The 17,938-nt window shown below is 43.5% G+C and overlaps 1 protein-coding gene across 5 annotated transcripts in view; it reads left to right on the forward strand.

The window, feature by feature from the left end:
* Positions 1-2,498: 2,498 nt before the first annotated feature.
* Positions 2,499-17,938, forward strand: part of exoc2 (exocyst complex component 2) — a 126,854-nt gene continuing 111,414 nt past the window's right edge. For 4 of the 5 annotated variants that reach the window (XM_061682859.1, XM_061682861.1, XM_061682862.1 and 1 more), the window contains exon 1: positions 2,499-2,544. The gene's annotated coding sequence lies outside the window, so the exon portion shown is untranslated. The other variant, XM_061682860.1, reaches the window with a different exon arrangement.

Consider the following 17,938-nt stretch of genomic DNA (forward strand, 5'->3'; position numbering starts at 1 on the left):
TTTGGAACAAAGTGTAGAGAGAGAACTTGTGCTTTGCACATATTTCCAATATATATTCTTACAATAGATGAGGAAGGATGGCAGTATGGCGAGACCAGGCGAGAGACTTGCCAGCAGCATTATTTATCAGCCTTATGTGTCACAGGTACACATAAGGCACAGGTAGGGAAAGACTATAACTTGCTAAGGAAATTACAATTAGGGTAGGGTATTGTCTGTGAGCCAAGAACGATGTGGCCTCACAATGCACTCTCATCAAATAAAATGATATGATAAACTATATTTCCAATGATTGTAAATATAGTTTTTATTAATTAATTTTACTACCACATTAATTCATTCATTCACTTTTAAACAAAAAGTTTGCATTTGTTTGCAATAAGATTGTTGGCATTATGTTTTCCTCTGTGTTCTGTTTTGCCAAGGGGCATTAAATTATCGGACCACTTATGCTTAGTACTCTATTGTGTTGTACCTCAACAAGAGTTTGGTCGTTCGGTTATTTAGTTAATTATTTGGCCACTACGCAGAGTGGCAACTACATACAAAAGGGTCAGTGGCTGGGTTTTTGTTACGAGTGATGGAGTCACCTATGACTAACAAGCGGGAGAGAGCCAGTAGGCCGTGGAGGAATGGCACGAGCTCAAGGAGTGATTTGTTTATGCATCAGAACAGGCTTGCTGCGGTTAGATAGCTGCTTTGGCTTAAAACTAACAGGACTAGTAGGTAGGCTATAAGCTATGCTATCAGGTGTACCCGCCACATCTAAAGTTACCAAACTATTCTGATGTAGTTGGCGGACATGTCCCTCTAGCTGGGAAATCCTCTCAGGGAATAGGGTCCATGTGGTCATACTCACATGTATTTGGCCGGAGCTTTGGAGGCAAAGATGGTGGGATAGCCGGGCAACAGAAGCGCTTCATTGTCTCCGATCAGTGGTGCAGCTGAAGCTACTACTCTTCATATTTTATATCCATATAGAGTTCCATATGATTCTTAGACTGTGTTACAAATGGCTTTATTCTGTGAAGTCCTTTGGACACACGTTTCCAGTAGATGTCACTCCCTTGTTACTCTCTCTCCATTCTGTCCTGATTTCGAAAGTTTGTTCTGGGTGGAGGAGTGGATATTATTATTATTATTATTATCCATCCAACCATTTTCTGTACTGCTTACCCTCACTGGGGTCACGGGCGTGCTGGAGATTATTATCCATCCAACCATTTTCTGTACTGCTTACCCTCACTGGGGTCACGGGCGTGCTGGAGCCTATCGCAGCTATCTTCGGGAGAGAGGCGGGGTACACCCTGAGCTGGTCGCCAGCCAATCGCAGGGCACATATAAATAAACAACCATTCACACTCACATTCACACCTCTGGGCAATTTAGAGTCTTCAATCAACCTACCATGCATGTTTTTGGGATGTGGGAGGAAAAAACTCACACAGGCACGGGGAGAACATGCAAACTCCACACAGGCGGGACCAGCATTTGAACCCCGGTCCTCAGAACTGTGAGGCAGATGTGCTAACCAGTTCTCCACCGTGCCTATTATTATTATTATTATTGTTATTATCCACTGATGACAACTATAAGTGAATGAGCTCAGCTCCTGTTTCATGGTGTGAATTCATACATGAATTTCACTCGATAAGGTTATAGATCTTTATATAAACAGCCAGGAGCTTCACAATACAGGGTTGACTAAAAACAGTGTGAGGAAAAGAACGAAGGATGGACAAAAGAAAGTGTTTCAAGAAAACGAGTCTTCATCACTCCTAGCAGTGACAATTAGTTAGCTCCAGCCCTCAGCTAACAGGACCGACGCCAAAAAAGCTTATTGGTGGATCATCCCCTCTTATTTAAGAATTTTTTGGGGGGTATTTTATTTTTCAAGCAACCAAATCCTTTAGGGGGGTTTAAGAACATTTTAGGGGGGCTGAAGCCACTGACGACAACTATAAGTGAATACGCTGAAGCCCCCCTAAAATAGGGCTACGACGCCACTGCCTAAACTTGAGTTTGCTCGTGTGGTTATTTAGTTAATTATTTGGCCGCTACGGAGAGGAGCAGTTGAATGCAAGATGGTGATAATTGACTCATAAAAGTTGGTTTACTCTTAAATAGTTTGTCCACCCTACATATGAAATCATTTAATGTAATCATGACTTTACTACTGAGTTATCAAAGGTTAGTGACACGTTCGGATTTACGTGAACATTCGGGATTACGTTGTACGAGCGGAACTGTCCGTTGTGATCCAGGAGTTTAAGAAAGTAAAATTAATGTAAAAAGTGAACGTGACTTCGGTTTTAATTTCCCAAAATATGCCCCTAAATCATTGTCAGTTTTTTTCCACATTTTTGTTTGTCCTCGTCACCACTTTACCTGTACACAAGTAGAAACTGTACGTTACGCCTCGTTATTGTTAATATTATTATTATTAAGGTAAATTTATTCTGAAATCCCTTCCGAGGAACGGATATCCGGAAGTGAGCCCAGGCTACAGGAAATGGTAGCAACAGCTCCGCATCGTTACACACAGTAAGTGACTTATCTCTTGTATAATGCTAAATTACAATGTTATTATTTGAATGTTGCATGACAGATCGTAATTTACGTCGTCTTCATGGTCAAACGGAACACAAATAATAGGTAATTACATGTTTTCCTTGTTGAAACGAATTAAATCGCTACCAGTAAGTAGCCTTCAGAAATGTCAACAATGCAGATGCCCCTCTTTTCTGAAACCACGGATCACCAATTTTTCGTGTTCGCGTTACTAGTTCTAGGGTAGATGGAGTGAAGCCATTCGCTTTTTAACGGAAATGAATTCTCTTTCATATTATTAATGATTATTTTCCACATCCTTGCTTTTATTTAACCATCATATAACATAGAACATATAAAAACAACAACAAAAACTATTGTCAACGTGTAAGTGCATAGTTTAGCCGATTTCAAGATGACCATTCTTGTAAATCAATATGTGAAGGATGTATTTTCCGCGGCGATGTTATGCTCTATACATCCATCCATCCATTTTCTGAGCCGCATCTCCTCACTTGGGTCGCGGGCGTGCTGGAGCCTATCCCAGCTGTCATCGGGCAGGAGGCGGGGTACACCCTGAACTGGTTGCCAGCCAATCGCAGAGTCTCCAATTTATGCATGTTTTTGAGATGTGGGAGTTTTCATCCAGGATGTCTCTGTACATTGCTGCATTCATCTTTCCCTTAATCCTGACTAGTCCCCCACTTTCTACCGCTGAAGAACATCACCACAGCATGAGGCTGCCACCAACATGCTTCACTGTAGAGAGGGTATTGGTCAGGTGATGAGCGGTGCCTGGTTTCCTCCAAACATGACGCCTGGCATTCACGCCAAAGAATTTAGTCTTTGTCTCATCGGGCCAGATAATTTTCTTTCTCATGGTCTGAGTCTTTTTCAGGTGCCTTTTGGCATACCCCAGGCGGCCTGGCCATGTGCCTTTTACTCAGGAGTGGCTTCCGTCTGGCCACTCTACCATACAGGCCTGCTTGGTGGATTGCTGCAGAGATGATTGTCCTTCTGGAAGGCTCTCCTCTCTCCACAGAAGACCGCTGGAGCTCTGACAGAGTGACCATCTGGTTCTTGGTCACCTCCCTGATTTAAGCCCTTCTCCCCCGATTGCTCAGTTTCGACGGGCGGCCAGCTCCAGGAAGAGTCCTGGTGGTTTTGTGAAGTTTTAGCTCAATGTTAAGGTTGTAATGCGACTGTTTCTACTTTCTTTCCAGTATGGTAATTTATATTTTGTTTTTTTGTGTCTGTCATCAGCTCTTATATTGGTTGCAAGACTAAAATAAATGCTAAAAACCATCAGTGCAAGAGTGCAACCCAGCGTTCAATTTGTTAGCTGCTTCAATGTTGGCATTGATGTATTATATTTTTTCACTCACCCAATTGACTTCACTGAAGTTCCGGACAGTGTAGGCTGAGGCTTGTAACGGCAGGGAGCACGTCAGACTTCTACACATCGTGAAAGTCTCCTTTGCACAATATAATCTTAATCTGAGGTGCACAAACACATCTTCGTGCACGTTGCCCTTTGTTGGGTTTCACAGATTCTTCATTGGTTTTTGCCACTTTCTTCTTCGGTAAACATCATTAATATTGAAATTTTGGCGAGGTTATTATTCTTTACTGGACAGGGAGAGAGTCTAAAAACGGTATGTACAGTAATTTAAGATGCCAGAAAATTTTAACATATTTAAAAAGCAGGAAAAATGTGGCCTGACATACAGTACGCACCTTTTGATTGTCAAAACTGAACTGAAGTAGAATACTTGAGTTCAGCCTCGGTTCGACTGAGTTTGCCTTGTAGCATGCTACTGTGCTTATCCAGCAATGGCCAGCCCAGATTAGCAAATAATGACAGCATGGTGGATCACTTGCTTGTGCTTTGATTAAGAAGGCAGCCAGCCAGCTAGCTTTCCCGCTAGCTGCACTACCCTTCAAACCTTCCTTGTGGTTATATGCTTCATTTTGGCTACTGTGGGCTGCCCAGGCATAGAAAGACTCCCCAGCCAGGCTTCTCTTTTCTCTTGGCTGGACTCCTGGGGCCTGCACCCTCTCCCACTCCAGGTTGTCGGGCCGCGGAGGAGTGGGCCCCCACCTTCCCCATTCCAGTTCCGTGCGGTTCTCGGTTCCGTTTCTTTCAGGGGACTGGGTTGGGGAGGATTGCGTGGGTTGGATGGGGGGTTTCCGGGTTGTGGGCTTCCATTTTCTTGGCGGCCCGCGGCTTTGACGGGTGGGCATTTGGCTCGGGGTTCTTTATGGCCAGTATCGGTGTCGGATCTGTGGGCTAGGGAGCTGTGTTTGTGGGGGTGGCCCGGTTGACTTGGTACTCATTGGTTGGTGTTTTGGCTGGGGGTTGGATGTAGCATTGTTGAGGTGGTTATTTGGGGCAGTTTCATCGTGTCGGGTGGTTTGTATGCACAGGTTTGGGCTTGTGGCTTTTTTTTTTGGGGGGTGCGCGCATGGGCTCGGCATTTTGGCGCGGGAGGTGGCTTCGCACAGACGCCTGTGATTTAAAAAAAAAATTATTTATTTATTTATTTTTGATGTATTTATTTTATTTTATTTTATTATGGTCATCTATGGATGGAGCTGGGTGCTGTGGGGCGCTACGTCTTTTCCCGATTTTCACTGTTGGGGGGCGGGTTTGGAATTTGAGGTGTTGTGGGACGTTGTTTGTGTGGGCTTTGTCCCGGTTCATTGTGGTGTAGGGTTGCTGCGGTGGGGTTTTGGTTATGTGTTGAGTTTTTCTCTTTCTGTCATCGGAGCATGCGTTGGTTTGGGGACTAGAGTGGGCGCTGGGGACTGTTGGTGCGGGGGTGTGGCCGGCCGTTTGCCCTGTAGGCTGTCTCGGTGTTGGCATGGATGTGTTCTGTGGTTTTGCTAGCCTGGTTGGCTGGGAGTTGGCTTCGCTGGGGCTCAGTGCGGTGTGGGCTGGGGAATCGGGGCGCATTGGGGGCTTCGCATTGTGGGGGGCCTCCTTTGCGCGCTATGGTTTTGTTCCGGGTGTTGTGCTGGGGCGAGTGGTCATTAATTTTGGCAGGGTTGGGGTGCGGTTTTGTGTTCCTCCGCCGCTGTCAGGCGCGTCTTCTTGCACGCTCTTTTTCGTTGGTTGTCGCGGGTTCTTTGTTGGTTCTCGGGCTGTGGGCGTTGGGGCCGGGGTTTTGGGGTTTGGTCGGTTCCGGGTGGCCGGGGAGTCGGTCCCAGTTGCGGTCGATTCTCAATGCCCAGCCCTACTCATGACGGGTGCTTAGCTATCACCGTTTTTTTGGGTGGTGGCTGGCTCCTGCGCTGGGCCCCATTGGTGTCTGGGGTCCCCACGCTGTCCGGGGGGCTAGGGGCGGCGGTGGACTGGCTGGGTGGGGGGGCTGTGGTCCGGTGCCCTTGCCCCTCCCACTTGGGACTGGTCGGGGCGCTTAGGTCGGGCTTGGGACCTCCCTGGGTCCTGGTTGGTCGGTGGCGTCCCCTCGGTTGGGTCCCCAGGTGGACAGGTTCGCTGGCTCACCCTCCCTCAATGGGCCGGCACAGCAACACCGTACACCAATTGACTAATATGCATGTCATTTTGTGTTCATTTACTAAAACGTTCGACAGAAACTATAGACTTTAATTACTTGTGCTAGGATCACTAATAACAAAACAGGTTACAATATCATATCAACTCACAGGTTCTTACAGGTGTTTAGACACTAAAAAAAGAATCTCACCGTGCCACTCGCCAGTAACACTGCTTTGCTCATTTTCCAACATCCTGTCCTGTCCTTCTCTGTCCTCTCTTATCTGGTTCTCTTGGTTAGTTATTGCATGTCTTCACCGGGTGTCCCCCCCCCAAATCTACAAATAATGTTACTTATGTTCAAATATCAAGACTGTCTCACTATTGTTCTGCTGTGGTTTTAACCCCTAGTCCCCTTGTCCACTCTGTGCCTCTGTCTGTCCCCCCCTAAAACCCTTTTCTGTCCGGCTGCATTTTCAATAAGCATCAGAATAATACAAAATGTAAAAATAAACAGACGGAGTATTTTAAACTTCCTTGTTGCAAAGCAAAACTGTTTCAGCACAAAGGCATACAGATCCACCATTCTGCAAGGCCTTGGAGCTGAATAGGACAGGTTATTTAAAAAAAAAAAATGTAAAAATGATACGCACTACGCTGGAGTACTTAGCCATGAATAAATAGTTGACTTTCCCTCGAAGCCCCCCAAAAATGTCAGGTTCTCGTGTGTGTGCATGTGTTTGTGTGTGTGTGTGTGCGCATGTGTATGTGTGTGTGTGTGTTGGGGCAGGGGGTGTGAACATGTCCCATATCCTCCCTCCCTCCTATGGCTGTAATTGAAAAATTTGGGTAGCCCTGCTTGTTTGTTTTGGAGATATGTAGTGGGTTGTTTTTTTGGAGGAGTTTTCTTGGCACTATTGCTCAGTGTCAGGCTTCATCTTGTTTGCAAAGCGGCACTTTTCTCTCACCTCTGACTGCTCTTGGCAGTCATCCTCACCTGGTAATTCCTTTACTTCTGACAGGATTGCTTGGCCACTGGTTTTCATTGCATGGTTTCTTGACCCAATCAGACATTTACGGAATGAGAGAGGTTTTCAAGCACTGGGAAACGGGTCACAGAAGATCCCAAATAAGGCTTGTGTCTAAAAGAGCCAGCATGATATTGTAGTTTTAGGGGCTATTTACATGAGATCGCTTGCAGCTAAAAATGGGAAACTACTACTGTTTGTAGTAGTAATACTACTACTACTGCTAGTACTCTACTATTACTGTTGTTGTTATGGCTGTTTGTTAACAAAACAACTGTGTTTTGGAGCCTGACAATTCAAGTACTGTATTTGAAAATGGTTCTCAAACGTGTGCGTTTTGAGACACGTTTGAAAATGGAGCATGTGCATGAGCGTTTAGTTTTTAGAAAGGCACGTGCTTGGACTTCATTACCAGCACATCAGTGGCAGACAGCGGTGTTGTCAACTGTTCCAGATTGGCCGTATTTTGTTACAGGCAGTTGCCATGTATTCCACTGTTCCGGGGAAGTCGAAAATGATCTGGAGCAGATGAGACAACGTGCACGGTAGGTTAACTTGGAGTTTGCCAGTTACCACGGCAACTCGTTGGCTGACATAAGATTTGGATTCTATCAACTAGACTTTACACTGATTATATCGGCCTTATTGGTATTGGGCGATAATTAACATTTTATGCTGATCGGCTTTAATGTCTTTCGCCGATTGATCGGCTCCACAAAAGACATTTACTCCGCATCGCCATCGTGCATAGTATATTTGAATTCAAAAGCTAGTTTATACTTAGCCTTGTCGCATGTTTTTTGGCGTAGTCTTGTAAATATCTGACGGCCAAGAAAGCATGTCGGCGGTGTGGAACAGACAACACGTAATGCGCGGATCAGACTACAAGACAAATTTGCTCTTTAAAGATTACACTAATTCAGACTACTGCAATAAAATCTTGTATTCCGATACCACCTCATCCCGTTTTTTACGATCATTGGGCTTTATCTTTTCATCTCAAATGCGACCAGATACACTCGTTACCGTGGCAACGACAACAAGAGTGGATCTCGCAGACTATATTATGAGGGCAAAATGGGGAAAAATGTGTGTTGGTGGTCACTGGTGCTCAGGACAGGAGAGGACGTTCGTTTAAGTCTTGCTTGAGGTATGTTCACATACTTTTAATACGATATGGCTCTCAAGCAGGCAACAAAAGACGTTATGTATCCTAGCAAGCGAGTGGTAGCACGAACGGTTGGACGTAAACATGCCGCCGTTCTGTCGAATCATGCTCTAAAGTTTCGGTGTGGGTGAGGTCATTGAATTAAAAATAAAGTAATTTATTTACAGTAAGTTAGCACCCATTATTTCTGTCATGTAATGTCTGTTTGACTTGACTGATTAGAATACACGATCTAACTAGAGCAGTGATTTCCAACCTTTATGGAGCCAAGGAACATATTTTACAATTGAAAAATCCCACGGCACACCAACAAACAAAAATGTCGCAAAAAGTGGATACAGTCATTACTGTATTTGCTTCCTGCCATCTAACAGAAGACCATTCTTTTGTTCTGTCTGTCACTATGCCTCACTGGCATAAATAGAGGAACAAAGATATGATTTATTGTAAATATAATGTTTTGAGCAATTAAGTACACAAGTATATACAGTAAATGAACAGGTCATTTAAATAGACATATTCCTCCATCTTGTGATCGGCTCGGTGATCGGTTATCGTTTTTTAAACTCGCTGATCGGTGATCGGGCCCACAAATCCTGATCGTGTAAAGCCTCCGTGTAAAACAAACTTCCAGCCCGTCTGACTACTATGCGGGCAGCTCCGCAGCTGCCTATCTAGTGTGGCTAACACACTACTTATCCTCGCCTCCATGGCCTCGAATAAGCTAGAATTCTGAAAAGTATCGTTATCACGAAATGAGGAAGAGGAGTAATTAACAGGAAAATACCTCTAAGCCATGCTAAACCAACACTAAACTGTTGTTAAATGTAGTCACCAAACACACAAGTGATTGGTGCTACAGTACAATTTTCACTGAAGTCTCGCTGGAACTGTGTTTGTTACAGCGTAGAGTAACCAACTATAAACAGCAAATTAATAAGTGTGTATGTCTCGGGAGCAAATATAAGACACAGCCACACACAGGGCAGTCTGAAAACCTGAAATGAATTGATAAGTTATTGCATAAGCCAGCACGGAGCATGTGGCTCTAAGCTTGAAAGTATATTAATATATAGTATATTAAATATTTCTAATATCAGCAATGTTATTTATTTGTTTGCATAATAGTTAAATTTAAGTTTAATTTTTATCCCCCCCCCGTGAGATGTTTTTGAGTAGCATTTATATAATACAATTTACATATGCTCCAATACAAATGAATACATACAGTTCATAGTACACATTTACATCACTAGACATACAAAAGTACATATATTCACCTTAAGTACATATATTCACCTTAATGAGCATCTACATGTGTAAACATATTCATATGTATTCAAACACTCACAATTATGTACGCACTTGCACGCACGCACACACACACACACACACACACACACACACACATGCACGCATCTAAATGAAAACACAATACAATTATTTGCAAACCCTTTTCAACCTAAACTCAATTGAATACACTCATGCACACTGAATCTGAAGGTGATTTTCTGTCTACAGTTAAATTATGTGCAGAGTAATTTATCTGTATTAATTGGTGAATGAGTCTCATTGAGTTTAAAGCTTAGGACAACACACCCGCAAAACTGCTCTGGGAGAGGCCAGCACCATTAGTCACAACGCTCTGAAATAACCCAGAGGCACGGAAATGCAAAGCTGAAATTAGTTTTATTATAGGTGATGTTCTTTTGTCCTTCTCCAAAAATTATATAATTCGGAAGCTCCAAAATTACATTGCTGACTAGATGATATACCGTGCAAATTTTTGTTTCTGGAATTTCAAAAATGTTAACGCGAGCGAAAAAGACAAGTTTTCCTCCGTCGCCTTTTCTTTTGCCTGCGCCTCAGCTGTAACAGTTTTTACCTACCTTTTAGATGCTGTATTAAAGACGCAAAATCATTCTTCCCAATTCGTTCCATGTTTGATCAATTACATTCCATGTGCTAAATTAATATACTGTACAGTTTACATATGCTCCTCCTAGAATGCACGAAATAAACTACATGACAATTTTGCCAGTTTGGCAGACAATCCTGAGTGCGCCCGGTTAGTCGATCAGATGTCATCATCTGTTTATATTAGTAATGCAATTTTGCGCCATTTTTGCACATGCAAATCTTTAGTAAATCAGGCCCTTATTAGTCCGTTACTTAGGTTTCAAATATTGTTTTTTGAGATACAAGCCATCATTCAGATGATTTTTTTTACTTTGACTTGCAAACGTACAATGGTGGCAGTTAAACTCACTTCACAATAAACACCAGTTTGGCAAATAGTGAACAATTCATCAAAAACAAGGCTTCAGGCTATTTACTGTTATGTATGCTCGGAGTTGACGTTTACTGTCAAACTAAACATAACACAAACATAATTACACGGCATGTATTTTAAACAACTACATAGCTCTGCCTGATGAGAATTTGTTTATCTTAAGCTAACATATATGGAAAACGGCTTTGACATGCTTACGGTTAGAATCGATCGTTGCTGTTTTAGATACCTTTAAGCAAACGGATATTTGACCACAAACATTGGCGCAATGCATTTAGACAGATCATATAACAAGACTTACATGCATATATTCTTTTTACGTGATGAAAAACGACATATATTACTGTATTTTACTGCGCCACGCACAGTGCTATTAATAGGAGAAGATTCTTATTCGTTTGTGTCTACATGACTGCTTTATACTGTTCTTCCTCCCGCTGATGAAGGTGGGCACGGCACATAGCATTAGAGCGCAGCATTAAATCATGATGCCCAACGTGTTTGATTCTTAACATTCATCCAACATTAAATTATGTTACACTGCTGTTTTTATATAAAGTACAATTTTATGGAGTGCTATATTTCCAGGGCGGCCCATTTTTTGACTATTTAGACATCCATAGAGTGACTTTCTAACATTGCCTTAGTATAAAAGTTAATTTCATTTTTACAAACACCTTAGCTCATACTAGTGTCCAGAAAAGGCCCCTCTGACAGCTACATCTGATTGACCTCATTTTGTATCGACCGCCTCCTTTCCTCTGAGTGGTTCCTTCCATGTTATTATTGTATATTACTCGTGCACTCACTGTAGTAGTCTAGCCATATCTTTTGTTGACCAATACTGGCCACTCATGCCAGAGTAGCATCTGCTCCATTTGCACACTGATTGAGGAGTATCTGAAACATTTGCACAATCAACATTGTCCCAGATTATCGCGCTACTCGTCACTTTAATCTGCATACACTCCTTGAAGTCTCGGCGCCCTTTGCACAATGGTCATTGCACCGGACTATTGCAATATTAGTCATTCGAACTGCTCTAAGTGCTAGAGGACTCTGCATCTTTTGCACAATTGTCAAAAAAAAATAATGTACCGGCATTACCAGATAACGATTAACCCTTTATTGCTCAGTGACTGTTTTTTGTCAAAGTCTTTATGTCTCAAAAGTGTTCTGTTGTCGTACTAGAGCGGCTCCAACTACCGGAGACAAATTCCTTGTGTGTTTTCTTGGACATACTTGGCAAATAAAGATGTTTCTGATTCTTATGTTGAAGACCCAACCCTCACTACCTGTGATAGCACACGTGTTTGTTATGTTGACAGCACTGGCTCGGGGGCGGAGGTCTTCGCAAGTGGCATAGATAAGAAATTCGAATGACCTGATTTCAGTCGTCTGTAACTGGGACGATTTTAATTCATATTTCACATTTTTACTGAGGCATCATAGACCCAATATAACATCCCAAACACTAGAAAGAGTTAGTTTGGTAAAATATGAGCCCTTTAAAAAAACAAAAAAACTCAAATTAGATTTATCTTGGGTGGGTCTGGAACGGATTAATGGAATTTCCATTCATTTCATTCGGCAAAGATTATTTCATATAAAAGTGTTTTGTGACACGAGCGTGGTCATGGAATGAATCAAACTCCCAAGGCACCACTGCATTAGAATATAAAAATAACATAATTATCATTACTAATATCATCCTTGGTGATAAACGTTAGTGCCATCTGATAAGGTTTTTAGTAGAGGGCTCTACTCTTAACTTTTGCACTGGTCGCAATGGTGCGACCAACTGAAAAAGTTGGTAGTTGGAAGTGGGGAAGCAAATATTGTCCACGTTAGCCACGCTGCCAAATCAAAATTGCCTGCGTCAAAACTCAAAAGCCCATCCTAATAAAAGTTAGTGCGCTCATTCTGCCGTGTACGAATGTTGTTCGTGGTTTAGTCCCCCACCCCCCACCCGCTTGGTAAAATGCTTCAATCTGCCCTCTAACCGCTGCTCGCTATAAGCACTCGGGGTCACGGGCTTTTCCAGCTGCGGGGAGTGGCAAATCGGGGAAGTCAAGACCCGATGTCGCTTGGCGCTGAATTGAAGCATGCATATTACCGCGTTCTACGTTTTCAGGGTCAATGACCAATGGGTCCTGCAATTCACATTATTTCTCACAGCGAGCTAACTGCCTTCTTAGTCAATGCACAAGCTGCTATTTATTTATTTTTTTGTCCTGTTCGGCTGTTGCTGTAGTGAACACTTATTTCCAGAAGAGGCACGAACATAGGGTGACCTACAAGAGTGGGGGTAGAAGCACGCAGGTGGATTACATCTTGTGCAGACGATGTATTCTGAAGGAGGTTACCGACTGTAAGGTAGTGGGAGGGGAGAGTGTGGTTAGACAGTATAGGATGGTGGTGGGTAAGATGACTCTGGTGGTGGGGAGGAAGATTAGGAAGACAAAGGCAGAGAAGAGAACCATGTGGTGGAAGCTGAGACAGGACGAGTGTTGTGCAGCTTTTCGGGAAGAGGTGAGACAGGCTCTCGGTGGACGGGAGGAGCTTCCAGAAGACTGGACCACTGCAGCCAAGGTGATCAGAGAGGCAGGCAGGAGAGTACTTAGTGTATCTTCTGGCAGGAAAGGAGAGGAGACTTGGTGGTGGAACCGCACAGTACAGGAAATCATACAAGGAAAAAGGTTAGCTAAGAAGAAGTGGGACACTGAGAGGACCGAGGAGAGGCGAAAGGAATACATTGAGATGCGACACAGGGCAAAGGTAGAGGTAGCAAAAGCCAAACAAGCATGTATGGCAGGTTGGACACTAAAGAAGGAGAAAATGATCTATACAGGCTGGCCAGACAGAGGGATAGAGATGGGAAGATGTGCAGCAGGTTAGGATATAAATGGACATATGTTGACTGGTGCCAGTAGTGTGCGAGATAGATGGAAAGAATAATTCGAGGAGTTGATGAATGAGGAAAATGAGAGAGAAGGGAGAGTAGAGGAGGCAAGTGTGGTGGACCAGGAAGTGGCAATGATTAGTAAGGGGGAAGTTAGAAAGGCATTAAAGAGGATGAAAAATGGAAAGGCAGTTGGTCCGGATGACATTCCTGTGGAGGTATGGAAGCATCTAGGAGAGGTGGCTGTGAAGTTTTTGACCAGCTTGTTCAATAGAATTCTAGCTGGTGAGAAGATGCCTCAGGAATGGAGGAAAAGTGTGCTGGTGCCCATTTTTAAGAACAAGGGTGATGTGCAGAGCTGTGGCAACTATAAAGGAATAAAGTTGATTAGCCACACAATGAAGTTATGGGAAAGAGTAATGGAGGCTAGACTTGGGACAGAAGTGAGTATTTGCGAGCAACAGTATGGATTCATGCCTAGAAAGAGTACCACAGATGCATTATTTGCCTTGAGGATGTTGATGGAAAAGTACAGAGAAGGTCAGAAGGAGCTACATTGTGTCTTTGTAGATCTAGAGAAAGCCTATGACAGAGTACCCGAGAGGAACTGTGGTACTGCATGCAGAAGTGTGGAGTGGCAGAGAAGTATGTCAGAATAATACAGGACATGTACGAGGGCAGCAGAACAGCGGTGAGGTGTGTTGTCGGTGTAACAGACGAATTTAAGGTGGAGGTGGGACTGCATCAGGGATCAGCCCTGAGCCCCTTCCTGTTTGCGGTGGTGATGGATGAGGTTAGACGGGAATCCCCGTGACCCATGATGTTTGCAGATGACATTGTGAAATGCAATGAAAGCAGGGAGCAGGTGGAGGAACAGTTAGAAAGAATGAGGCATGCACTGGAAAAGAAGAGGAATGAAGATTCGCCGAAGTAAAACAGAATATACGTGCATGAATGAGAGGGGTGGTGGAGGAAGAGTGAGGCTACAGGGAGAAGCGATACCAAGGGTGGAGGACTTTAAATACTTGGGGTCAACCGTCCAGAGCAATGGTGAGTGTGGTCAGGAAGTGAAGAAACGGGTCCAAGCAGGTTGGAGCGGGTGGGGGAAGGTGTCAGGTGTGTTATGTGACAGAAGAGTCTCTGCTAGGATGAAGGGCAATGTTTATAAAACAGTGGTGAGGCCAGCCATGATGTACGGATTAGAGACAGTGGCACTGAAGAGACAACAGGAAGCAGAGCTGGAGGTGGCGGAAATTAAGATGTTGAGGTACGTTCTCGGATTGACCAGGTTGGATAATATTAGAAATGAGGGTCTGCCAAGGTTCGATGTTTTGGAGACAAAGTTAGAGAGAGCAGACTTCGATTGTTTGGACACGTCCAGAGGAGAAATAGTGAGTATATTGGTAGAAGGATGATGAGGATGGAGCTGCCAGGCAAGAGAGCTAGAGGAAGACCAAAGAGAAGGTTGATGGATGTCGTGAGGGAAGACATGCGGGCAGTTGGTGTTTGAGAGGAGGATGCAGGAGATAGGCTTACATGGAACGCGCTGTGGCGACCCCTAAAGGGACAAGCCGAAAGGAAAAGAAGAAATCCTGTTCGGCTGTTAGGTCAAGCAGAATGGAGGATCTGTATCCCTTTTATGCCGGAACAGTTTTATGGTGTCACAGTGAAGTTTTTAAGCTTCCGCTGAGGTTTCTTATTATTAGTATTAGGGAGAGAGAAATGATGACAAAAGACAAAGCACTAATTGTAAATAGGATGAGAAAAGTAAGTCATTACATTATCTACAACAATGAAACATTAAATATGAGATTTGCATGGGGCTGTAGTGCTACACCCTGTGTGGGAAGGACAGGACAAGGACAGGAGAAAAAGCATGCAGGACAAGGGTTGTGAACCCGGCTATACAACTGAAGTGTGGTGGGATTGAGTAAGTAAATTATAAAAGTCTTATCGGACGAGAGTATGAGTGAGGTGATACACAAGCAATTTGCAAATACATTAATTATTTGTCGCAATAAGTGAGTGGCCCCACACTCAGTGAAAGAGTCCCAGGGCTGTGTGCCTGTGGACACATGCAAGTGAATTGACACCGTTTTACATGCACGAAGACTGACAGAAGTGTCCTGTAATTGCTGTGCCTGCACCGTGGAGGTTGGGACCCCACCCAATCAATTGAGGGGCGGAATCGGGCACAGGGGTCTACCCGAGAGCAGCCCGGTGGACGAGACACGTCCCATACCGAGGGGCCCAGGACGGTCCGCCGGCCCCACCGAGGCGTCTCGACAACTGGCCACCCGGTGGGGGCTGCAGGGCCCCAATGTAACCCCCCCGCCAACCCCTGCCCCACACACACACACACACTGCCCCACACGCCATAACCCCCCCGCCCCCCCCCTCCACCCCCAGGAGAACCAGACGCCCCCCCCAACCTGCAGGGCCCGCGATACAGCCAGTTCCCGCCCAGCCCGAGGGCACGAGCGTGTCCCTTGTTTGTTGGAAAGGAGGGCGGATAGGGGGACCCAACAAGGGAACAATAAGGGGAGGGAACCGAGGGATCAGCCGTGGGTCATGAGAGGGGAGCCCCAACTCCAGGCAGTCATAGCCCAGTCATAGCCCAGTTAACTTTATCGAAAGCTTTCTCTGAGTCAAGTGACATGACGATTACGTTTAGATTTTTACGCTGTGACATTCTTATTTAATTTAACAGATGTCTGACATTATTTGTGGAACTTCTACCTTTAATGAAGCCTATCTGGTCATAGTTGATTATCAGGGTTATTCGAAGAATGAAGCCTATCTGGTCATAGTTGATTATCAGGGTTATTCGAAGATGCATATAAGCTGCTGTAGTAATTGTAAAACATTTCATTTATTTCTTGCGGTGACTGTGTACAGTTTCCGTTTGAATCTTGAATGGCTGTAATTAATGACTTTTCTTTATTGCGCTGAAGTTCACGAGGAATTTTCCTGATTTATTACTGTACTCAAAGTTAGTGTATCTTAACTGTTGTTGTAGAAAAGGATGACGCGCTGTGGCGACCCCTAAAGGGACAAACCGAAAGGAAAAGAAGAAGAACTGTTGTTTTAGGTGTTTTGCCTTTTGAAGTTGGTTTCTAAGTGTATCTGTTGGTTTAATTGCATATTCTTCTGTGAGGTGTTTAATTTTTGCCTCAATTACATTTTCCAATTTTTGTTCTTGTTTTTTTTTTTTTTTTTTTTTTTATACGAAGAGTATATGATTCGACCTCCCAATACAGCCGGTTTCCCACAACAGCGATGGGGATATGGTTGGGGAGTCATTCAATTTCTAAAACTCATCCCATTCCTTCCTCACGAAAGAATCAAAATCCGGGTCCTTCAATACGGATGTGTTGAAGCGCCATGTTGGTGGGGTCCCAGACTTGATTCAACTTTTAGATTGAGAGAAATTGGTGTATGATTGCTGATGATTATTGGATGTATTTTGGGGGTAATTCTTTGAGCTGCCCAATTGTTTGAAAGCAAAATATCTATTCTTGAGAAAGAGTGGTGAACCGACGAGAAAAATGTGTATTCTCTTTTTGTACGGTTTTTCAGCCTCAAGATGCCAACAAGACCAAAGTCGTTCATATACTGCTCTAGTATATTGGGGCATTGTGACTGATTGCTATTTTAGAGATTTGAGCGATCTATTAGGGGATTTAGTGTCAGGTTAAAATCACCTCCCTTGATAATTGTAGAATTCACTGACAAGTTTGTGTGAAAAGAGCATGTGAAAAAAGGTTTTTTCACATGCTCTTTGTGTAAAGCTTGTTAAATATTGTAGCCTGTATAATTATATATAAGCCTTCTGGATTTGCTACTGTACTATTTATTGTAAAAAGTAGTCTTTTATGGATGAGTATTGAGACTCCTCTTTGTGAAATTAGTCATTGAGGCATTTTCATCTGACTCAGTAAGATGTTTTTCTTGTAATAGGACGAGGTCTGTTTTCAGTTGAGTGGTATAATCCATAATCTTAATTCTTTTTGCCTGCGATTGAATGCCATTGACATTCACACACAAAAGTTAAGTGTGACATATAATGGGTGCGTATATCATCATTTTAAATAGATTTGGTAGTATGCATTCTTTGTTGTTGTTTTTTGACAGTTTGGGGGAGATTTTTTGGTATTGTTGACAAATGTTATTTAGACAGGGTGATACAGATGCTATATTTAAGTACTGCAAAGCCAGGGTACATAGAAGGGTAACGAACAAACTCTGAACATTGAAAACAAACAGTGACAAGGGGATAATATGGTGTCTGGTGGTTAGTTGTAGTGCGCAAGAAGAGTTTTGAGCGACTTGTGTGTTTAGTGTGTGTGGAAACAAGCAGAGCAGGAAAGCAGACAGATAGGAGTGAGGATTCACGCTGGTGGCATGCGTGAATCCGTTTATGTTTTTGTTTGTCTAAGCAAAAGTGGAAAGAAGGAAACAAAATACAGTACCCTTTTGACAATTCATAACGACAACA

The sequence above is a fragment of the Phycodurus eques genome, chromosome 8 (genome assembly GCF_024500275.1).
Source record: "Phycodurus eques isolate BA_2022a chromosome 8, UOR_Pequ_1.1, whole genome shotgun sequence".
In the NCBI taxonomy this organism is placed as follows: domain Eukaryota; kingdom Metazoa; phylum Chordata; class Actinopteri; order Syngnathiformes; family Syngnathidae; genus Phycodurus; species Phycodurus eques.